Below are 23381 nucleotides of genomic sequence, written 5' to 3'. Positions count from 1 at the left end.
AATAAGCAAAAATCAAAGTTCAAAATGAATCAAAGAATTTTTCATTATCATCAACTTGTGGAATTTATCACTAAGATGTGAGCAAGGAATCTAGCACAAGAGGTTTAGAAAGGATTTAGATAAGTTCCAGGAAGGGAACAACCACTTATGGCAACATCATACTCAAACCAGGTAAGTAAACTTAAATAAGTTGAATATGCTTAACTCAGATTAATAACAAAAGGAAAATAAGTCAAAATTGCTTCTGCAATTTCCAGTTCTCAGTAATGAGAACAGATTGACTCACCTGTGCCACGATGTCACAGGGCCAGGTCGGTGAAGTACAACTGTCAGAAGCTCTGTCGTCAGCAATATCAAATTTGTGATACCTGCAAAGATAAAAGTATCATTTGAATTATTTTAATTTTAAATTTAGCATCAGGTCTGCTCTGTAGAGTTAATACTGTTCATAGGAAGTCAAAAATATCATTTTAATAATTTGATGTAACTGCCATTAATCAAGAAACTAACATTTTGAAGGGCAGATTTGTCAATTATTCTGATACAATTGCTTGGTTTGACATGTGGAGAAGGAAACTGGAGATAATCCAGTGAATCAAAGATTCCCACTGCAGGCATAGGCAGCTCCTTGTGACTCTGGGCAAGTCACTTAACCCACCATTGCCCCAGGTACAAATAAGTACCTGCATATAATATGTAAGTCGCATTGAGCCTGTCATGAGTGAGAAAGCGCGGGGTACAAATGTAATAAAAAAAAATTAAAAAAATAAAAAAGAACAGAACATTAGTAACCACTGATTTAAGTAGTGTACAGTTGAGGGTATGAATAGTTTGGGAGATTATGAGAATTTCATCAAATCACTGAAGTTAAAATGGCATCCTACCAAATTCAAAAGATACAATGTGCCCCTTTCATGCATGACTAGCATGACAGGTAAAAGAAGCAGATTAGAAGACAGGTTAATGCATCCTGTAAACATGCTTACATGGTGCCTTGAGGTCTACAATAATCAGTTCTTATATAGAAAAAAATATAATTTCAAGTTCAACAACTTCTCACTTCTACTGAATATTCCCTTCCTGAGTAAACTGAAAGACTGTGCTCACTTCAGACAGCAGAATGTGCAAAACCAGACTAATATTTTGCCCAACAGAGCATTAGCAATTAGAGAGCTTAGGCTTTTTTTTGGAGGAGCAAACAAACCAAAGTGTTCTGCATTGTTAGGGCCCTGTTTACTAAGCCGTGTTATAGGCGCGTTAGCATTTTTAACATGCATTAACCATGTACACGCCTACAATATCCTTATAGGCGCCTACACAGCGCACGCGCTAATTGTAGGCGCGTTAGAAACGCTAGCGTGCCTTAGTAAACAGGGTCCTTAGAGTGTAAAGCAGAACCTTGGTTAATTCACACTTAAGCTGGACAAGGGAAATATGTTCCTTTGTCATGTGTTCTTCAAGCAACATAGCAAATAGTTTAATTTTTAAACTTGGTGCTGAGGTAGTGGTTTTAAAACATCTTTTTTAAAAGATGAGTTAATCCATGGCCTTAGAGGACTTTTTATCCAATTCTTTTTAATTAATTTCAAAATAAATCTATAATCATCCACGTGTTCAAGAAATACAATTGCCTTTAATAAAGCAACAAATAAACAAGAAATCATAATTAAAGAATCAATGAACCTCTGGCAATACATTAGACCACAAAAGGAGCTAGGGGAAGGGATAAAAGAAAAATGGTGGAATAAATAACCATCGGAAAACCATGTCTTCAAGAAAATGGCATTGACAGATCTAATTGGGTACAAAAATACATTCTGCATTTAAAAAGACAGCAAAAAAAAACCAAGAGTCATCTTGATGAAAGCTTCTTCAAATTTAAAAAAAGAGCGAAGTTGTTCCAGGACAAAGAAAACATGTCTTATAACCAAATACTTAAACATTTGCAGGGGTAACGCAGCATAAAGGTGGCATCAAATGCCAGAGTCTCTTGTTGCATGGCATGGAACCTTTTTCTCCTCTCTTTAGTAACCCCTGCAACATCAGAAAATAGCCATATTCTCTGTCCATAAAATAAACCTTGCACATGGTGAAAATATATGTGCATAATCATATTCAAATCTTGCTCAAATACAAACTGTACTGTTCTGCGAGGAATCCAAGATAGCTGATATATCCCAAGCTGAATAATGATTTTCCCCCAAAACCTTAGTTGGCAAATAAAATGTTCTATTTAGTGGGGGAACAGATTCCTGCGGTAATAAGACCTCATTTAAATACTTTTTAAAAGTGTCCAAGGTTTGTAGTCCCAAAACCTTTGGAAAGTTCAGAAAATGGAGACTCAAATGTCTAAATTGATTTTCATACTGTTCCAGTTTTTGATGTATGAAGCACAACCTCAGTATTATCCTTTAAAGATTTTTCAAAAGTTGACAATTTTAAATGATTAGTCTCTAAAGTCTCAAACTTCTGGGCCAAAGAACTCCCCAATTCTTTTTAATGTATGCACACATTTTTTCAGGAGCATCTTACATACATTTTTAAAAATCTGAATATCTGGCATTTTTTAAACCATTAAGGATATAACACAAGCACTGCAGAATCTGAAATATTATCTAGTACCTATAAAGCACTTCATGGGAACCAATATGCAGTAACAATTCACGCCATAGATCTACTAGCCTACAGATTCTCACAGGATGACTTCAGAACACAGAACCCAAGATGGACAGAAATTTCTTGGTCAGACCACTTCAAGCTGAACATGACCCTTTACTGGAAAAAACACACAACCCACCCAACACAGTCACAAATACCATACAAATCATGGGGAATGGTTGAGGCAACCAAATTTGGGAAGGCCTTATACAAAGATCAATGGACTCCAGTGACTAATACGGAACAATTCTTATTAGAATGGGACAAAAGAAGCACCCACATACTCGACACTATAGCTCCTCTGAAAACAAAAACAGAACAAAGGCAAAAATCAGTACCATGGTATGATGAAGAACTAAATACGTCCAAAACCAACTGCAGAAGACTAGAACAGGCATGGATGAAAACAAAAAGTGATATAAACAAAATTGCGTGGAGGGAAGCACTCAACAGGTACAAAACCAAAATTAGTCTAAAACAAGATTCTATAAAGACCACATAGGCTCAGAGTAAAAAGACACAAAGAAATATACAAACTTACAAATAATTTAATAAACACTAAACCTATGAAAATAACAAAGATCCCCCGACAGCAACCAAACTCGCCAGATTCTTCGAAGAGAAGATACTCAACCTCAGGAACAGTCTCAACACAAGATAACACAAACCTCGAAACATTCATAGATGAACTCTATTAACCCCCAGAAGAAGTCCCAGCAGACAGGTCATGGACCACCTTCACACAATTTACATGAGACAGTAGCTCAAGCACTAAGAAAATGCTCCTCCACCCACTGCATGGTAGACACCAGTCCCAACCACCTACTAAAAGTAGCCCAGGACAGATTCATAGTCCAACTCGCTTCCCACCTGAATTACATGTTCCAAGAAGGCCATTTCCCACAGGAGAAAAGCAACATACTAATCACACCTATCCTGAAGGTCACCAAAAACAATGTCAAGGATACCTCGATTTACAAACCAGTTGCATCCATCCCTCTAATGACAAAAATAATGGAAGGTATAGTGGTAGACTGCCCCTATTTGACTGACAGTACATTTGTCCTTTAGATTGTAAGCTCCTTTGAGCAGGGACTGTCCTTCTATGTGAAATTGTACAGCGCTGCATAACCCTAGCAGCGCTTTAGAAATGTCAAGTAGTAGTAGTAGTAGTAGTAGTAGGTATGAAACTGGTTCGATATTGTATCTAGCTGTAGGTGGTCTGCATTAATGCTGCAATAACTGCCCTAAGAGAAGTCACAACATTTTCAATGAGTTGACAGCACTTGAGACAGTTGCACAGGCCTGCACTTGTGCTGATGCACTTGCACTTATTGGTTATTGAAGATGTTGTGGAGCATGCCTTCATCTCAGGTCTATGTGCGTGCATCTCATATATATATATATATATATATATATATATATAAATAAATAAAAGATTTTGGGACAGAAACTAAAGACTTATCAGGGTTTCCTATACTGCTGAAATTCTGTGCCCGATTTCATACATTTCAAATTCTCGCTGACCTCGTTCCAGTCTGCTCTTTCACTTGCCAAACAGGACAACTACATCCAGTTGACAAACTCTCCTGGCTCCAACCCTCAACGTCTCTGACACACTGAACTTTCTCCTCAGATTGCCTTCACCTCCAACCCCTGTTCACTTTCTCCTCAAAGTCCCTTCCCCTCCAACACCCCCTTCACTTTCTGCCCAGACTCTGGCTGAATACATAAGTAATGCCACACTGGGAAAAGACCAAGGGTCCATCGAGCCCAGCATCCTGTCCACAACATCGGCCAATCCAGGCCAAGAGCACCTGCCAAGCTTCCCAAACATACAAACATTCTATACATGCTATTCCTGGAATTGTGGATTTTTCCCCAAGTCCATTTAGTAGTGGTTTATGGACTTGTCCTTTAGGAAACCGTCTAACCCCTTTTTAAACTCTGCCAAGCTAACCGCCTTCACCACGTTCTGCGGCAACAAATTCTAGAGTTTATGCTTTGGGTGAAGAAAAAGTTTCTCCAATTTGTTTAAATTTACTACACTGTAGTTTCATCGCATGCCCCCTAGTCCTAGTATTTTCGGAAAGCGTGAACAGACGCTTCACATCCACCTGTTCCACTCCACTCATAATTTTATATACCACTATCATGTCTCCCCTCAGCCGTCTCTTCTCCATATTGAAAAGCCCTAGCCTCCTTAGACTTTCTTCATAGGGAAGTTGTCCCAGCCCCGCTATCATTTTAGTCGCCCTTCACTGCACCTTTTCCAATTCTACTATATCTTTCTTGAGATGCGGCGACTAGAATTGAACACAATACTCAAGGTGCGGTCGCACCATGAAGCGATACAACGGCATTATAACATCCTCACACCTGTTTTCCATACCTTTCCTAATAATACCCAACATTCTATTCGCTTTCCTAGCCGCAGCAGCACACTGAGCAGAAGGTTTCAGTGTATTATCGACGACGACACCTAGATCCCTTTCTTGGTCCGTAACTCCTAACGTGGAACCTTGCATGATGTAGCTATAATTCGGGTTCTTTTTTCCCACATGCATCACCTTGCACTTGCTCACATTAAACGTCATCTGCCATTTAGCCGCCCCGTCTCCCGGTCTCTTAAGGTCCTTCTGTAATTTTTCACAATCCTGTCGCGAGTTAACGACTTTGAATAACTTTGTGTCATCAGCAAATTTAATTACCTCGCTAGTTACTCCCATCTCTAAATCATTCATAAGATTATCTTTGAGTTCTCTACCAAGTCACCTCCACCTCTCCTTTCCCCAGTCCATTCTCTCAACCCTCCTTCAACCCCTGCCTCCTTTTCTTCCTTTTCTGAAATCACTGTAGAGAAAGTTGCACATTTTCTTTCCTCCTCCGAACTGATTACCTACTCCTCTGATCTTATTCTCACCCACCTACTTAGCACTCTCTCCTGTCGTACCCTCAATCTTTCACTTTCCATTGCAACTGTTCCTGATGCCGTGAAACATACCGTAGCTACACCAGTCAAAAAAAAAAAAACTTAATTGGACCCTATCCGTCCTGCCAACTATTGCCCCATATCCCTCCTCCCTTCCGTATCCCAAGATACTGGAACGTGCTGTTCACCACATTCTTTCATCTCAAGGAATTCTTGATCCACTTCAATCTGGCTTTCTCTCTCTTCAATCAACTGAAATAGCCCTTGCTAAAGTCTCCAATGACCTGTTCCTGCCCAGATTCAAAGAACTCTATTCTATCCTCATCCTTCTTGATCTATGTGCGGCTATTGACACTGTTGATCACCGCCTATTCCTTGATACGCTGTCCTCACTTGGATTTCAGGGCTCTGTTCTTTCCTATTTTTCTTCTTATCTCTCCCATCGCACTTTCAGGTATACTCTAGTGGATCCTCCTCCTCCACTTCTATCCCACTATCACCTGGTGTATCTCGGCGCTCCGTCTTTGGACCTCTTCTTTTCTCCATCTATACTTCTTCCCTTGGTGCTGTGATCTCATCTCATGGTTTTCAGTATCACCTTTATGCTGATGACTCCCAGGTCTACCTCTCCACACCAGAAATTTAAGAATGAATCCAGGCCCAAGTATCAGCCTGCCTGGATTTCTCACTGCCCATCTGAAACTAAACATGACTAAGACTGAGCTTCTTAACTTTCCCCTAAACCCAACTCTCCTTTTCTCCCATTCCCTATCTCTGTGGGTAACACTCTCATCCTCCCTGTCTCAACAGCTTGTAACCTTGGGGTCATCTTTAACTCCCTTCTTTCTCGCTCTCCGATATGTCCCTTCCTTTCTGAGCACACTACTAAAACCCTTATCCACTTTTTTATCACCTCCCGCTTAGACTACTGCAACTTGCTTTTCACAAGTCCTCCACTAAGCCATCTCTCTCCCTTTCAAGCTGTTTAAAACTCTGCCTAATGACTTATACTCCCCACCAGTGTCACTATGCTCATATTAGCACTCCTCAAGTCACTTCATTGGCTCCCTATCCATGTCCGCATACAATTCAAACTCCTCTTATTGAATTACAAGTGCATTCACTCTGCAGCTCCTCAGTACCTCTCCACTCTTCTCTCTCACTACACTCCTCTCCAGGAACTCCGTTCATCAGGTAACTCTCTTTTATCTGTACCCTTCTCCTTCACTGCCCACTCCAGACTCCGTTCCTTTTATCTTGCTGCACCATATGTCTGGAATAGACTTCCTGAATCAGTACGTCAAGCTCCATCTCTGGCAGTCTTCAAATCTAGGATAAAAGCCCACCTTTTTGAGGCTGCTTTTAATTTCCAACCCCTATTCACTTGGTCAATACCTATGTCTGTTTTATCATTCACCAGCTTAAGTAATTCCCTTATCCATTATTTGTCCTATTTGTCTGTCCTGATTAGGTTGTAAGCTCTGTCAAGCAGGGACTTTCTCTTCACATTCAAGTGTACAGCGCTGCGTTTGTCTAGTAGCACTATAGAAATTATAAGTAGTAGTAGTAGTAGTATTGTCACTTTGTTATCAAACATTATATCTCCTTCCCTTTCAAACTATCAACAGAATACTTTTATAAATTCATTACATATTTTAGCACCTTCTTTTGCTTCCTCTATCCTGACCTGAGAGAGATTTTAACTCCCAAAAGCTAGTCAGAAGTGTATTAAGTAGGCCCAATTTTAAAAAAAGAAACATAAGGTGATGCCCTTTTATTTAGCAACTTTTACTGCTGTACTTTCAAGCAGACTAACACAGAAACCATACTTATCTGTATCAATCTCAAATTCTACAGCCCACCTTCTACTGTTTACAAGGGAACAAAAACTGAAGTGATACTGTGTTGACCACTGATGGACATTTTAATCAATTTGAAAGAATTAATGAAATTGCTGAATAGACTATTCAGAAGTATTTAGTCAAAGCATGTAAGGAAAGAATACTTTGAAGTTACCAATATATGTACTTCCCCAAAAGCAAGTACTTCTTTGATAGAATGACATTTCAACCAGCGAGTCCAATCTGCTCATTGACAGGACACACATTCTCACTATATGAATGGGCCACATTTATACAACTCCTATATTTATTGGACTAGACGATCCAGAACTATGATGTAAGCCAATACCACAATGCACGAGAATAACTCTGGCAGATACCCCATGCAATTTCCAGTTTTCAGGAGCAGGCATCTATTGTATATCCACACAGCACCTTGCCTTTCCAAGAAAATGGATGAGACAACAAAAGTTTGCATCCTATTAAATTTTCAGAGGACTAAGAAAATAGTTTGGACGCATCCATACAGGAAGTCTGTGAACAAGAAACTGAAATGATGATTCAAATAAATTAAGATGACTCTCCCTTCCCTACCCTGAGTAAACTGCAATTAAAAAAGAGACAAAACAAAACATTCCACCTATAATTAATCAAGTCTATTTTCCAGGATGCATATACTTATACTCTATACATATGCGTAATAAACACACCCTGGTCAGAAATCCTCATGACGTTACATATTACTTCAAATTATGCTGACAGGACACCAAACAAAAAGTTGAAGGGAACCACACTGACCCACATACAGATATGGTGACCTCATATGTCTTCTTTCATTTCAAAGAGGTTAAAACATATGCACTTGATTAAAGAAAAAGACAGAGGGCCAATGTATTCATTTATAATGAGTTGTATTTAAAGCTACAAACTATTGGGGTATAAAAATTTAGATACTTTACTTCAGTCCAAGAAGAAAGGGAAAATTAGGTTCTTACCTTGGTAATTTTCTTTCCTTTAGTCATAGCAGATGAAGCCATTACGTATGGGTTGTGTCCATCAACCAGCAGGGGGAGATAGAGAGCACTCAACTTTTCAAAGTGCCTCATGGCCAGCCAGCTCCACTGCCTCTTCAGTATTTGAAGCTTCCAAAGCAGTATGGCAAACCGCAATGGGAATAATACTTTCCTCACAGCGAACGATGGCCCCTTAACAAGGGCATGAACTCAAAAGGAGGGAATAAACTCGTCCTCCTTATTGTATAACTGGAGGGGATACACGCAACCTCCTGCAGAGAATAAACTCAACCTCCAAAACAAACTGGAGGGAATGGACTCATCCTCCTATAAGTGAACATGAATCCTGAAGATTGTTTTCCAACTTTCTCCCAAGAAAGCAACTTCAGGAAATTAGAACAGAACCTGAAAAACAGATTCACAGCATACAGACAATCATACAGGGAGGGCTCATGGCTTCATCTGCTATGACTAAAGGAAAGAAAATTACCAAGGTAAGAACCTAATTTTCTCTTCCTTGTCATCAAGCAGATGAAGCCATTATGTATGGGATGTAACAAAGCAATCCCTATATAGGGTGGGAACAGGTCACACCATGCGCTAGCACTTGTGCTCCAAAACGTGCATCCCTCCTAGCAGCCACATCCAGCCTGTAATGTCGGGCAAAAGAGAGCTTAGAAGCCCATGTTGCTGCACTGCATATCTCTTGACGAGAGAGTGCTCCAGTTTCAGCCCAAGAGGAAGAAATCGCTCTGGTAGAATGCGCCTTAAAGGCTACAGATGGAGACCGGCCGGCAAGCAGATAAGCTGAAAAGATAGTTTCTTTGAGCCAACGAGCAATAGTGGCTTTAGACGCTGGAGACCCTCTGCGAGGACCTGATAGCAAAACAAACAGATCATAGATCCTGAAAGAGATAGTAACTCGCAGATACTGCAGCAGAGTCCTGCGTACATCCAACAGGTGCAACTGCCCAAAAGATTCTGAAAACTCCTCCTTATCAAAGGAGGGCAAGAAAATAGGCTGGTTTAGGTGAAACGCTGAAACCACCTTAGGCATGAAGGAAGGCATGGTCCAAACCGTGACCCCGAACTCTGAGAATTGCAGAAATGGGTCTCTACAGGACAGCGCCTGGAGCTCCGACACCCGTCTCGCCGAAGTAATGGCCACAAGAAAAATGGCCTTTAGAGTCAAATCTTTCTCCGATGCTCGCCGAAGCGGCTCAAAAGGAAAAGCCTGCAGGGCCTTCAAAACTAGCCCCAGGTTCCAAGCTGGACAGGGTGCTCGCACGGAAGGACATAGCCGAAGCACCCCACTAAGAAACCGTGCCCCATCTGGATGAGCAGCTAAAGACACGTCTTCAACCTTACCACAAAGGGAGGCCAACGCTGCCACTTGCACCCGCAGGGAATTATAGGCCAAGCCTATTTGTACACCATCCTGCAAAAAGTCCAGAATCGGCGAGAAAGGAACCCGCATGGGTGTGATCGCTTTTGAAGCACCAAATCCTGGCATAAGCCACAAAAGTGGAACGCTTGCGGGCCTGCAGGAGAGTGGAAATGACTGTGTTTGAATAGCCTTTGTCCCTCAATTGCGCCCTCTCAATCGCCATGCCATAAGACCAAAGCGGCAGGCGTCCTCCATGGCTACCGGGCCCTGTGACAACAGGTTCGGTACCAGAGGTAAAGGAAGGGGAGCCTCCACTAGCATCTGTCGGAGGTCTGCATACCAAGGCCTCCTGGGCCAATCCGGGGCGATGAGGACCACTTCTCCTGGGTGCAGCCGAATCCACAGGAGCACGCGCCCTTATCAAGGGCCACGGAGGGAACACATATAGTAGGCCCGGAGGCCAGGGCTGAGTCAAAGCATCCAACCCTGCCGAGCGAGGATCTCTCCATCTGCTGAAGAAGCACGGGACTTTGGCATTTGAACTTGTCGCCATAAGTTCCATCACGGGCTTGCCCCATTTGGCACATATCTGCAGGAATACTTCGTCTGCTAGTTCCCATTCTGCTGGATCGATCTGATGTCTGCTTAGATAATCGGCTTGCACGTTGCTCTGACCTGTTATGTGAGCTGCTGACAGAAACTGAAGATGCAGCTCGGCCCAGTGGCAAATCTGTTCGGCCTGCGCGGCCAGTGCTCTGCACTGAGTGCCGCCTTGTCGATTTATGTAGGCCACTGCTGTCGTGTTGTCCAACATCACTCTGACAGCCAATCCTTCCAGGGTCACTTGAAAGGCCAGAAGCGCCTGAAACACCGCTTTCAACTCTAGGCGGTTGATGGACCATTCCGACTCCTCGGGTGTCCATAGACCCTGGGCATGCTTCCCCTTGCAATGTGCGCCCCAGTCCTTCAGGCTGGCATCTGTCACTACTAGACACCAATCGGGGAGCGCCAGCGGCATTCCTCGCTGCAGCATGCTGTCTGAGAGCCACCACTCCATGCTGAGTTGGGCCGCAGGAAGCCAAGAAAGTCTGCATTGATAATCCTGAGAAACTGGAGACCATCTTTGAAGTAGGGAATACTGTAGAGGTCTCAGGTGCGCTCTCGCCCAGGGCACCACTTCCAATGTGGCTGTCATCGATCCCAGCAGCTGGACAATGTCCCAAGCTCACGGGCGGGGCATCCTCAGGAGCAGACGGATCTGATTCTGAAGCTTGCACCGCCTTAGCTCGGGTAGATATACATAGCCCGAGTCTGTGTCGAACCTGGCCCCCAAATATTCTAGAGATTGCGAGGGGGTAAGGTGACTTTTGACCATATTGACGACCCAGCCTAGAGATTGAAGTACTGAGACCACTCTGGCTGTAGCTTGATAGCTCTCTGTTACAGAGTCTGCTCTGATGAGCCAGTCGTCTAGGTACGGGTGAACCCTGATACCTTCTCGCCTGAGCAAAGCAGCTATTACCACCATTACCTTCGAAAAGGTTCGGGGAGCTGTGGCGAGGCCAAAAGGCAAGGCCCGGAACTGGAAATGTTTTCCCAACACCGCAAACCTCAGAAACTTCTGGTGCGGGGGCCAAATTGGTATGTGCAAGTAAGCTTCTTTCAGGTCTAGAGACGTGAGAAACTCTTCTGGCTGTACCGCAGCAATGATGGAGCGCAGGGTTTCCATGTGGAAATGCCGCACTCTCAGGGACTTGTCTAATTTTTTAAAGTCCAGAATAGGGCGAAAAGACCCACGTTTACGCGGCATCACAAAATAGATGGAGTATCGGCCGTAGCCGTGTTCAGCAGGAGGTACCGGGGACATGGCCCCTAACTGAATCAGTCCTTGCAAAGTCTCCTCTACCGCCGCCCGTTTGGCGGCAGTACCGCATCGGGACTCCACAAACACGTCTCTTACTGGGGCGTTGAATTCTATTCTGTAGCCATCTCTGATCAGGTCCAGAACCCACTGATCTGAGGAAATATTGGCCCACTCCTCGGCAAAGAGAGAAAGACGTTCTCCAATGACAGGAAGCGAGGAGGGGGCCGGCGCACCATCATTGAGAGGGTCGCCCCTGAACTCCAGGCCTAGAGCCGGTGGCTGCGGAACGCTTGTCCGAGCGAAAGGAGTTCCTCTGCTGAAAAACGGGTACGAGAAGTGAACCCAGCAGAACGCCCCGAGCGGTACCTTCTAGCTTCACGGAAGCGAGGTCTAAGAGGATAGGCCTCGACCTATCTTCGGGCAAGCGCTGGGGTTTAGGATCTCCCAGGCCTTTAACAATTTTTTTTTCCAACTCCTCACCAAATAGGAGAAGGCCTTGAAAGGGCAACTTCACCAACCTTTGCTTAGAGGCCACGTCCGCTGCCCAATGTCGTAGCCAAATAAGATGGCGAGCCGCCACTGCTACTGCCATTTGTTTAGCCGAAGCTCTGACAATATCATAAAGGGCATCAGCCAAAAAGGACAAGGCCGACTCCAGCCGCGGAGCCACATCCAAGAAGGGCTCTGCTCCATCTCCAGGCTGTTCCACTGCCTGTTGCAACCACGCCAGACGGGCTCTAGCAGCATAACAACTGCATGCAGACGCCCGAACAGTAAGACCTGCAGTTTCAAAGGACCGTTTAAGTGCTGCTTCCAGCCTATGGTCTTGTATATCCTTCAGGGCAACTCCTCCTTCAACAGGGAGGGTAATTCTCTTTGTCACCGCAGTGACTAGGGCATCTACTTTAGGCATTGCAAAGCGAGCCAAATGCTCCTCACGCAGAGGGTATAATTGCCCCATAGCCCTGGAAACTTTCAAAGGTCCCTCGGGGTCAGCCCACTGAACGGAAATAAGCTCTTGGATGGAGTCATGCAAAGGAAAGGCTCGAGCAGGCTTTTTGGTACTAGCCATCCTAGGATTCACAGAGGAAGCCATGCCACTGTCAGGCTCTTCAATAGAAAGGACCTGTAGGGCATCTGAAATAAGCGCTGGCAGCTCATCACGGTGGAAAATCCTCACCACGGAGGGATCATCCAGATCCTGTGGTAATTCTGCACCTGACTCTGGCTTCTCAGACCACGAAGGCCTGCCAGAACTCTCTGAATCCTCACAGCCCGAACACTGGGGGGGGGGGGGGGGGGGGGGAAGGAGGTGCACCACAATCTGAAGGGGAATTAGTCCTTCTACGCTTTTCTTTATGCCAATTATCAGGGAAAATAACCTCAGCGGGCAGTCCCAGGCCAGAATCCACCGGGGGGGGGGGGGGGGGGGGACGACACACAATAGAAGGGGCCTCAGGCGACCCTTGAGGGAGAGCTCTTTTCAGCATGTATGCTTTATGCAATAACAACACAAAATCAGGGGACAAAAACTCGCCCTGGGCACCCAGATCCCGTCCGGGGCTAGCCACTCCCTGAATAGCCTCAATTCGAGATCCCCCCCCCCCCCAAGCTCAGGGCTCTCCGTCTCTACGGAGGCCGCGCCATGCGGAGAATTCAAAATGGCGTCCGCTGCCAGCTCTGAGCAGGAAGAATCATCGCTCGCCATGCTCAAGCCGGCTCTTACACCTATACAGCACGATTTACAGAGCCCCGCTGCTGATTTGCGCTTGCCACACCGGGAACAGCGCTTTACTTTCTCTGCAGCCATCACCAAAAACGGCGGGAAAATTCAAAATGGCGGTTTCGCGCCAAAACCTCCCCGATCGTGGGCCCACCCCAGAGGAGTTAGAAAACTCTCTTACCTCACCGGACCGAGTATCACAGCTCCGGTCCAATAGAAGAATCAAAGGAAAACCTCTGTTCCATTTTTTTTTTTTTTACGCTGTGAGGAAAGCAGAGGTAATAAGAACTCCGGAGGCTCAGATGAGTGGGAAAGGCGAACCAATGTGCCTGCATCCACTGAGTGGGAAAGGACAGGGAAAAGCAAGCTAATATGTCCACATCCACGGGGGCTTGGGTAAGGCAGGGAAAGGGCTGACCTATGTGCCTTCAAAGTGAAGCTGCTATAGCCTCTAACACCCTGGCTAACAACTGGCAAGCCAGGAGCCACCCCCAGGCAGATTTTTGATGGAGCTCAAAGAAGCTGCAGCCACCCTGCTTGGGGAGATAAGAGAATACTGAAGAGGCAGTGGAGCTGGCTGGCCATGAGGCACTGTGAAAAGTTGAGTGCTCTCTATCTCCCCCTGCTGGTTGATGGACACAACCCATACGTAATGGCTTCATCTGCTTGATGACAAGGAATGTTAATTTTTAAAATATTAGAAAAATGATCAGGATCATCTAATTCAGTCTACATCAGTGGTTCCCAAAATGTCTTGGGTCATGGCGCCCCTAGGCTACACATTTCCTCTCAAGTTTCCCCCTTCCTCAACAGCATTCAGTCCTACCTTTCCTATCGGTGATACTCAAACCCTGCTAGGCAAAGAAGCCCACACTCCATGCTGCTTGCACAGTGAGCAAAATCAGCAGCATGCTTCAGCCACAGACGCCTGCATTCCCACAATGTCCTCCTTCTCTTTCCCCCTTCCATCTAGCCTCTGCCCTCCCTCTCTCCTCAATTTCATACCGCCTTTGACTGCTCTACCCCTTCCACTTGGCCCAAGCACCATCTGTTTCTCCCCCCTAATCTAGCATCTGCCTCCTCTGTCCCACACTTCCCCCACGCACACTCATCCCTGCCACTGCTGCTTCTCTAGACCACCAGCAGCAGCAAAGCAACTGCAGCCACCTAAATACAGAACTCTTCATTCACACAGCTGCCGGCTCTGTCCTGGAACAGGAAGTGACATCCAAGAGGGCAGGATCGTCAGCTACATATATGAACAGTCTGGCTCTGTGATGACTGCAGCTTGTTTTGCCGCTGCTGCTGCTCATCTACAGCAGTGGTGGGAAGTGGGAAAATGTGCTGCAGCACTCCTGAGAGTTTGCTGAAGCCCCGGTGCACAGTTTGGGAACTACTGGTCTATCTCACCTCAGTAAATCTACTATTTCAAGCACCGGTATACATTAAAGTTAAAGTAGTATTTATTCTTCTCTTTTTAAAAAGTAATTTTCCCCCCTAAGCAGGAAGTGCTGGAGAATGCCTTATATTTAAGGTTATTTCCATAAATTTGCTTTTCAGTTTTAATTTATGTGGAACCATTAAAAATGTGTGTATATTGATTATACCTAATGGTTAGTGCAATGGGCTAAGAACATGGGTTCAAATCCTACTGCATCTTCCTGTGATCCTGGGCAAGTCACTTAATCCTCCCATTGCCCCAGGTACAAAAACAGATTGTGAGCCCACTAGTGACAGTGAAAGTATTGGAATATAATAAATGTAAACCTCATTGGTTATACCACAGAAAGGCAGTATATCAAATAGACCTGTATGAATACTCATATTCAATTCAGCCCTGAATAGTGCACTGAATATATTATTTGTATTCGGCTCAATAGTGATTTAAATTCAAATACAAAAAAAATCAGGGCTCTACTGTGCTAAATCCTACTAAAATAAACACGATCTCTGATTTCATGTTGCTTCTTTTATTATTTGTTATGTTAAAGCTCAATGCCCATTATCCGTAATCGGCTGAATAGAAAAAGGAGAAATTAGACCTTACTTGCTAATTTGCTTTCCTTTAGTCCCTCTGGACCGGCCCAGGGTTGGACTGATAGGTTGTGCACGCCTTCCAGTAGGTGGAGACTGAGAAGCTTCTGACTCTAGAGAGCCAATAAGAGCCCTGGCCATGTGACCCTAGCCTAAGTATTTGACTGACAAAGCAGAAAAGAAGAGAAAGACCCAACCTTCTGTGCCCTGTGGAATCTAAGCAGCCACCAAGCAGTCATAAACCGTGCAGCAAAGCTCACCAACAACTCTGCCAAGGGGGAGAGGTATGGCTTAACAGGGTTTGTTTTTTTTAAAAATAATAAATAAATGAACTGCCAACTGGCAGAGCAACTCCGTCGTAGAACTCCGCAACTATGTACAAACAATCACTCTTCAAAGAACACGAGAGGAACCTGGGCCAGTCCGGAGGGACTAAAGGAAAGCAAATTATCAGGTAAGGTCTAATTTCTCCTTCCTTAGCGTCCCTCCAGACCTGACAGGAAGTAACAAAGTAGTAGACCTAAGTGAGGGACCCCAGCAACCCCGCTAAGAGCACTCGAGTTGCAAAAATCACCTCCTGCCGACACTGCACATCCAGTCTATAGTGTCTAGAAAAGGAATGCAGCGAGGCCCACATCGCCGCTTTACAAATGTCTGCGGATGGCACCAAGAATCGCTCTGCCCAAGCTGCTTGTCCCCTTATGGAGTGAGCATTAACACCTTCCAGGACCGTTCTCCCGGCAAGCACATAAGCAGAAGCTATCATCTCTTTGAGCCACTGAGAAATCGTGGGCTTAGAGGCGGCCAAACCCTTATGCAAACCGGCGTGGAGTACAAACAGACGATCCGTGCGCTGAAAGTTAACAAAATCGAGCTGGATCTGGATGAAGGCCCGGGCCTCACGACAGAAAATTCTTGAGAACAGGCAGACGAAGAGGAGGCGCAGAGCGAAGGCGCTGAAGCTCAGCGTACCACGTATGACGAGGCCAATCGGGTGCCACGAGGACTACCGGACCGCTGTGAGCTTCGATTCTTTGTAAGAGACGACCCAAGAGAGACCACAGAGGAAACACATATAGAAGAACGGGAGGAAACACATATAGAAGACCGGGAGGCCACTGCTATAGGAGTGCATCTATCCCCGCTGCTCTTGAGTCTGTTTGACGACTGAAAAAGCAGGGAACCTTTGCGTTGAGTCTGGAGGCCAAAAGATCCAGGACTGGAACGCCCCACTAATCTACTATCAATTGAAACGCCCGAGGGCTGAGAGACCATTCCCCTGGATCGAGGGTGTGACGACTGAGAAAGTCTGCCTGAACATTTTCAGCTCCTGCCACATGGGAAGCCGAGATGGCGGTCAGGTGAAGCTCCGCCCATGCCATGAGACTCGCCGCCTCCCGTTGGCATCAGTAGTTAACACTATCCACTGGGGGGACTCCAGTGGCATTCCCCTGGTGAGATTGTCCTCCCGCAACCACCAGAAGAGGCTGCTGCGCTCTTGGGAATGCAGGGGCAACCTCACCTGAAGGGAATCTGTCTGAGGGGACCTTCTGGACAACAGGGAAGATTGGTGAGACCTGGCCCAGGGAACTACCTCTACCGTCGCTGCCATGGAACCCAGAACTTCAACATAATCCCGAGCACAGAGGCCGTGTCTGTGAAGTAATCCCTGAACCTGAGATCGCAGCTTGAGCACCCTGCCCTAGGGAAAGAAAACCCGTCCCTGCGCCGTGTCGAAAGTAACCCCCAAATACTCCAGGGACTGCGACGGTACCAGACAGCTCTTGGCTGAGTTGACCACCCAACCGAGGGACTGCAGGAAACTCATCACCCGGTCCTGATAAGATTTCACTCCGATGAGCCAGTCGTCCAAGTACGGATGGACTAGGATTCCCTCCTTCCTAAGGGCCACCGCCACTACTACCATGACCTTGGTGAAAGTGCGAGGCGCTGTAGCCAACCCAAACGGCAGAGCCTGAAACTGAAAATGCTGGCCCAGAATGGCAAACCAAAGGAACTTCTGGTGACTGGGCCAGATAGGAATGTGCAGATAAGCTTCCGTGAGATCTAAGGCTGTTAAAAACTTTCCTGTACGGCCGGCGACGATGACCGACCGAAGGGTCTCCATTCGAAAACTTGTGACTTTGAGAGCCTGACTGACGGCTTTGAGATCCAAAATAGGACAGAAGGAGCCATCCTTCTTCGGGACCACAAAGTAAATGGAATACCGGCCTTGTCCGCACTCCGAAGAAGGAACTGGGCAAACAGCATGAAGGTCCAAGAGCCTCTGTAAGGTGTCCCCGTACCTATCCCACTTTGAGGCGAGAACAACAAGGAGACTCCAGAAAGGCGTCTGAAAGAGGCCTGGCGAATTCTAAGGCATGCCCATCTCGAATAATTTCCACGACCCACTGGTTGAAGGTTACGTGGGCCCATCTCTGAAAGAACTGCGACAGACGAGCTCCTATAAGGAATCAGAGGGGAGACCCTCGACTCTTCACTGGTAGGGACGGGAAGGGGAGCGGAAAGGGGTGCTTGTGTCCCGACCTCCCCTACTGAAACCTCGAAAAGACTGAGTTCTCTGAAAAAACCTGGACCTCTGAACCTGAGCTTCCCGGCCGGTGCAAAACCTATGGAAATCCCTCGACCGTCCACGGCCAAACAAGGCACCCCGACAAGTTGGGTGAGGCCTATCCTCTGGGAGACGAGGAACCTTTGTATCACCCAAAGTACGCACCAATTTATCCAAATCTTCCCCAAACAGAGAACCCCAGAAAGGAAACTTGCTTTAGATTTGGAGGCCGCATCCACCGACCAACCCCGCAACCTTAGGGAGCGGAGGGTCGCAACCCCCAAAGCTAAGGTCTTGGAGGATGCTCTCAGGAGATCGTACAAGGCTTCTTCCAAAAATGCAGAGCCAATCTCAATCTTGGCTACCTCTGCATTGATAGGTCCTCAGATGATCCATCTTCTATCTAGCACTCTCTCCGCCAGCGGAAGCAGACCCTGGCTACCAATGACCCGTAGATGGCCGCTTGAACCGCCAGAGGGGAGACATCAAAACTGTTCTTCATGAGAGTATCCAACCTCCAGTTCTGAACAACCGTGAGAACAATACCACCGTCCACCGGGAACGTATTGTGCTTGGTAACTGCAGAGACTGCCGCGTCAACCACTGGGACCTTCAGAAGGGCCCTGACTCTGGCACCACATAAAGGAGGGTCATCGATCGGGCTGGACAAAAGGAGGAGTCAGGAACATTCCACTGAGTTTGAATGACATCCTGAATGTCCTAATGTATGGGAGAAGTTCTCGCCGAAGACCTGGTACCTTTGACCAAGAGGTCCACCTTTCGGACTTCTGAAGCCGGGATCTGGTCCTCTTCAAAATGGAGCAGGATGAGATTAAGGAGATGAGTTCCTGAAGGTCCTACTTATGAAAAATCCAGACCGCCAAAGGATCTTCTCCCAGAGGCAAGGGAGCTACCGTGGAATCGGAAGGTAGCTGGTCTTCCCAAAGCTCTTCCTCTAATCTTTCCTCCTCTCCCAGGAAAGGGTCCAGATCTGAAACCGGATCCTCTTCCAGGTCTAAGCAGACTCGAGGTGTTTTAGGGGGAGCAAAGGGTCTGGAGGCCGACTCCCCTATCCCTGCAACTCCCATCCCTGCCTTTTTCATGAGGAAAGCCTGGTACATCTGGAGGACAAACTCAGGGGGAAAACCCTCCCACTGAGGCCAGACACTGCCTCAGGCTGAACTGAAGGCTGTGCAGCAGTTGGGAGCTCGCGTACTGCAGAGGCTGAAGTTGCACTGCCCTGCCACACCCGATGGGCCAGCCAGCTCTGCGGATGAACGGGAGGCCGCTGAGACAGGCGCAGTCTACGAAGTGTTCGGGGGAAGGGGCGGCTATGGTACAGCAATCACGGTGCAAAATTTACACGCCCCAAGCGACCCTACTCCCCTGCGCTGGCACACAGCACAATGCTTTAACTTCTCTGCCATAGCGTTGTTCGCTCCGTGCCCCTGTGGATTTTTTAAAAAAAAACAAATGCAGCTGCTGAACGCGAGGAAGAGAGACAGCTGAAAAGAAACCACAATCACAGCGGAGCTGCTTGCTCGTTCATGCCACAGGGGTTTTTTTCCCTCCCCCAAACAGGAGCCGAGAGACGAGAGGAACTGAAGCAGGCTCACAAATCAGTGCAGCACAACAGATCTGCTTGCTCGTTTGTGCCTGGGGGAGAGGAAAGGAACAAATGGTGCTTTTTTTTTTCCCAAAAGTTAACATGAAAGTCGCTGCCTCTCCCAAAGGCTAAACACCTTTCCTCCGAAAGGGTTAGTCCTTCCCTGCACCAAAGGGAGGTGGGGAGGAAGTGGGGGAGGGACCCGGGACCCCCGGGTTTAGCATCCCAGAGGCTTCAGATGAAAAAATTACTCTCTTCCTAGCCTCTATACTGGATTCCCCAGGCACAGAAGGATAATTTTTTTTTTTAAGTAGAGAAAGAGAGAGACTAATGGGCTCACCTTCTACCGCCTGCTGGAGACTGAGAAAATACTGAGGCTAGGGTCACATGGCCAAGGCTTTTAATGGCTCTCTAGAGTCAGATGTTTCTCAGTCTCCACCTGCTGGAAGGTGTGCACAACCCATCAGTCCAACCCTGGGCCAGTCCGGAGGGACGCTAAGCAATGTGCTATTCAGTACAACTTTAATATCAAACCCACTAACTGACATAAGTACATTTATATTTGGTATGCATTTTTACTCCTCAGCTCAGAAATGAGTGTGACCCGGTTACCGGGTGTCATCAAGTCCAAGCCAAACTCCAGGCGATCAGCTATAACCCCCCATTCAACTGCCACCTGGGAAACCCAGGGAGGGCAGGAGAAACCAGACAGGCACCAGACAGAGCTGCATAATCCATCCACCATCTGCTAGGAGATGGAGGAAAATACTGAACATTCCAGGCTGCACAATGCCCTTAAGGGCGAAGTATTTGGGACTATTTGTTTTCTTCTGCTGGTGGATGGATATAACCCATGAGTCTGGACTGGTCTGGTATAGATGAGATAATGAACTTTTCACTACCAATAGACTTGGAGAAATGAGGAGGTAAAATGTGCACACTATTATTCTTTCCAAACCGATGGAAAGGATTTGAGTACATTTGTCTGGCTGGGGATAAGGGAGAAAAAATGATGTTCAAAAGTGGTTCATATTGGACTGGGAGCTCTAGAAAAATAAGCTGCCCTCCCCCCATTTAAAAATAAATAGCCCAATACATCCAATATATAGGTAGCAGTGCCATTTTCTGCAGGATAGGAACTTACATACAAATTAAACATAGCATGCTGGAAATCCCTCCTTTTCAAACCACCTTGTCCCTGTTCTCTAAACTGCCTCTACCACTGGGTATTCATGAATGCTACTCACTTACAAGTGAATGATTGATACTTGAACTGTTTAAGGTTATGAGAATTCTTTTGTTTGGGTGTTTATTACACTGACAGAGATGGCATGCTCAATTATGGGAGGGAAAAGATATTTATAACAGAGTCATGCTTGTATGTGTGACATTTCACAGTAGTTGAAGCTTGCATCAACTATTCACTTAATTATACAGGGGCCTATTTATTAGAGATTGTGGTAAGATTTACCAGTTACCATGGTTTAACAGCTAAAATTAACAATTAAACATCTCCAAAGGTTATAACAGATGCTTTGCAACACTTTGCCACTTAATACTGAAAAAATCTTTACTGAATGGCAGATAATGTAATATTGTCATCTGACTAGGTGATTCTATTGAAAGCACTAAGCAAACACAACAGTAACACCAAAACCAAATAAGTCACACTCAGCTGTCATACTTCTAATTGCCCTGTGTAGAGGAAAGGACCTGGTGGGCTTCCTGATGGCTTCCAGGAAAGGGATCCCCTTTCTGCTTGTTCCCTGCCACCATCTTTGAAATCTTTAAAATGGAGATGACCCACTCAAAGGCAACTCTTGCTTCCTAAAAAGGTGGATTACGGGCGAGTCCTCATCTGGGGGGGGGGGGGGGGGGGGGGGTTGACCATTCTTTTTCCTCTGTTGAATCCTCTTCTAGGTTCTTGGCCTACTCTGTTCTCAGAACCCTCCAATGCCTCCAGGTCCAAGTCTAAGCTATGTAGCACCTCGCTTGACCAGCAGGGTTTCTGTGCTGCTCGTCAGAGACCGTGGCAGGGAATCCTTCCTGCACCCACTTGTGAAGCGTACTAGGCTTCTGCACTGCTAAAGTGGCCTGGTTCATTTATGCTGACAAACTCAGAGGGAGGGGAACTCCCCACCCCAACCCTTCCAAAAGCACAAAAGTTGCCTGGCCTTGCTCTGTGGTGAAACCACAAGTTTCCAAAGCTCCAGCCCACCTTTCCACCCAGCACATAAGCCACGGGCTTCAATGCCAATACAGCTGAAGGCTCCCGGACTGACACACTGTTGTCAGCAACAGAGCGCACCAACACCCAACTCCAACACTACTACTACTATTTGACATTTATAGAGCGCTACTAGGGTTACGCAGCGCTGTACAATAAACAAAGAATGACGGTCCCTGCTCAAAGGAGCTTACAATCTAGAGGACAAGGCGGACAAGGAGAGCAGACAAGCAATAATTGGAGTAGACAATCAATAGTTGGAACAGTCTAGGTTACTAGGTACAATGTTAGGTTCCGAAAGCGACATTGAAGAGGTGGGTTTTGAGTAGAGATTTGAAGATGGACAGTGAGGGTGCTTGGCGTATGGGCACAGGGAGTCTATTCCAGGCATAGGGTGAGGCGAGGCAGAAAGGGCGGAGCCTGGAATTGGCAGTGGTGGAGAAGGGTATCGAGAGGAGGGATTTGCCTTGTGATCGGAAATTACGGGTAGGGGCATACGGGGAGATGAGGGTGGAGAGGTAGTGAGGGGCTGCAGATTGAGAGCATTTGTAGGTTAGTAGGAGGAGCTTGAATTGTATGCAGTGTCTGATCGGAAGCCAGTGAAGAGACTTGAGGAGGGGGGTGATGTGCGCATAATGGTTTTGGCGGAAGATGAGACGCGCAGCCGAGTTCTGAACGGATTGAAGGGGGGATAGATGGTTAAGTGGGAGGCCAGTGAGGAGCAGATGAGGGCAACCCCAAAATGAGACAATTGCATACTCACTGCAACTGGGGCAGGAGCTGTTGGCTGTTCTGCTCCAGCACAGCTCCCATAGCTCCTGTACTTCTATCCATGTCCTGCTACTGACTTGCTCTCCATTGACCCCCGCACTACTTGGCCCACTGACCTATTGACTTGCTCTTCACTGACCCCCCTATACTACTTGGTCCACTGACCTGGCTCTGCTTCTGCTGGGCTCCTTGGATTTTGTTTGTTGTTGCTGCTGGCTGGCTAGCTGTCCTGAGGATCTCTCCCCATTAGGGAAGAGGGGAGGGTAATAGGGAAAGGACCTCAACAGGCCTCAGGTGAGCAGGCTTCCTTGGACCCAGGAAACCTTGTGGATTAAAATGTGCATGGGGGGAGGGGGAAGAGAAGCACTCCTGGCCCCCTTCACCAGTGAAAAGGAGAAAAAAAGGAGGAAAGGTTCCTCATACAAATGTGAGCAATAAAACAAAAAAGTGAGGTGGGCTCAAAGAGGAAATCAAAATGTAAAAGTCTTTATTATAAAAAGGCATAAAGCCGACCCTTTAAATGTAAGTATATACAATAAAAGGCATAAAAATGACCTGGCACAGCCGTGTTTCGGCCTAAAGGCCTGCCTCAGGGGTCAAACAAATCTAAAAGATAAAGTTAATACAAACATAAGTGAATGTAGCAATCAATGAATAAAAACAATACAAATGTGAATAAATATGAATATGTATAAATGCAAATGAATAAAAATGAATGACACTTGAATAAAACGATAAATAGTAAACTTACAA

General features: G+C 46.2%; 1 protein-coding gene across 1 annotated transcript in view; it reads right to left on the bottom strand.

The window, feature by feature from the left end:
• Positions 1-23381, bottom strand: part of NCK2 (NCK adaptor protein 2) — a 157850-nt gene that overhangs the window by 90763 nt on the left and 43706 nt on the right. Inside the window, exon 2 of the mRNA XM_030201460.1 lies at positions 287-368. The gene's annotated coding sequence lies outside the window, so the exon portion shown is untranslated. The remainder of the gene's footprint in view (positions 1-286; positions 369-23381) is intronic.

Source organism: Microcaecilia unicolor, chromosome 4, assembly GCF_901765095.1.
Source record: "Microcaecilia unicolor chromosome 4, aMicUni1.1, whole genome shotgun sequence".
In the NCBI taxonomy this organism is placed as follows: Eukaryota; Metazoa; Chordata; class Amphibia; order Gymnophiona; family Siphonopidae; genus Microcaecilia; species Microcaecilia unicolor.
Note: the sequence above shows the minus strand (reverse complement) of the source record. Positions and strands in the feature narration are given on the sequence as shown.